Source organism: Pteropus alecto, unplaced genomic scaffold (genome assembly GCF_000325575.1).
Source record: "Pteropus alecto unplaced genomic scaffold, ASM32557v1 scaffold134, whole genome shotgun sequence".
NCBI classification, from domain to species: Eukaryota; Metazoa; Chordata; class Mammalia; order Chiroptera; family Pteropodidae; genus Pteropus; species Pteropus alecto.
The window spans coordinates 3,322,325-3,324,004 of NW_006436283.1; positions in this window are offsets into that span (position 1 = coordinate 3,322,325).

The window sequence follows — 1,680 nt, forward strand, 5'->3', positions numbered from 1 at the left end:
CACAGAGGGGGCTGTTCCTGTGCCGATTCTGGGGAAGATGGCATGGGCGCCGGAGGCAGTGACAGGGTGGGTGACGATACCACCGTGGCCTGCAGGGCCCTCTCCCCCACCTCACCTCACCCCCTTCTGACAGTCACCCCAAGGTAGTCCTGTCCTACCCCGCTTTACAGAAGAGACGACAGGCCCCGGGCCACACCTCGGGTAGGGGGTGGGGCTGGTCCAGGTGTTTGACTCTGGCCAGGCCCTTCCTCCAAGGCCCCGCTGCCCGCGCCCCAGATGCAGTGGTGTCCCTCGTGCATGCCGAAGGCATCGTGCTGGGTCGCCCTGGTCATCTTCACGCCCTGTTCCCTGTGCCTCCTGGAGCTGGTCCCTCGCTCATTGCTTTCAGCCCCACCTCCAGGCCTCACAGCTGGAGTCCCAGCCCATTTAAAGACAAACTCCCTGTGCTGCGTGTGCTCACACGGCCCGTCTTGCTTCCCGACCCGGGGCTCAGTCCCTGGTCAGTGAAAGAGAAACAAACAGCTGCCTCTCAGTCCCGAGTCTGCCCAGCCTGTCCTGCTGCCAGACTAGTGGAGAGCAGGGCAGGGGCCTGGGTCCCCGGCCCCCACCCCCAGGCCCCCACCCGCGGGGATGGAGCAGAGTGCCTGGCACGTACGGGGTCCCCGGGATCCGCCTCAGCCCGGTGCTGGGCCGGGGCCCTCCATCTCCTGGGCACCGGCCGCCCGCTCCAGGACTGACTTCGGCAGGTCCGGGGAGGGCCCAGCAGCTGCCTGGTCTCCCAGCGCTCGGGGCGTGAGTCGGCCTGTGGCCTGGGTAGCCAGTGTGAAACGAGGAAAATCCCTCTAGTGAAGCATGCTCTGCATGGCTGTGCCCGGGGCAGAAAGCGGGGCTCCTGGTCTGGCCCACGCGGGCATCTGGCTGCCCTCCCGTGCCCCTCCCCCACCTGGCTCTGAAGCTCCCCGCCCCCCCACTCCCGAACCTCCAGCTGCCAGGCTTCTAGTACATTCCAGGAAGAGCCACAGTCGTTCTGCCTTGCACGTGTCCTGGAGACCACCTCGTTGCTGCTGTCTTAGTTGGCCCTGAAACTTAGAAAATTTGGGAAAGGGGCGCCATCAGAAAAAGCATGCCGAGTGACAAAGGCAGAGAGAGGACATGTCCTGAGGAAGTGACGGGCCTGGGCCTCTGCGTCATTAGCACCTACTTCAGGCCCAGCCCACTCCCGGCTGCCGTGGGCAACGAGGTGGCCCGGCCAGCCACCTTCTCCTGTGCCCGCAGCCCCCTCGGTGCCACAGGTCGCAGCTGGCACGTCCAGGGATCAGACACCTACTCGAGGGGGGACTGTCTGCCTCTGGAGACCATTATAATAAAGGGACCCGCAGCCCTCTGCTTCCCGCCAGCCTGCTTCTCGGCCCCTGGTCCTCACCGCCCCGAGGGGCACCCACGGGCACACGCACAGCCCTCCGCTGTGCTCAGCTTCCTCCAGTGGGTGGGTCGCCCTGTTTTCCTGGCAGCCCTGGCCCCCAGCCCAGGGGAGCCCACAGCCCTTCCACACTCGGACTCCCACCGGCAGGGACAAGGTGGTGTCCCCTCCTTGAACACTTTTCCCAAAGCCCCCGCCCTGCCCCTCTCAGCCCAGCCACTCCCTGACCCCCACCTGCTCCTAAGGCCTGAGGGAAGAGG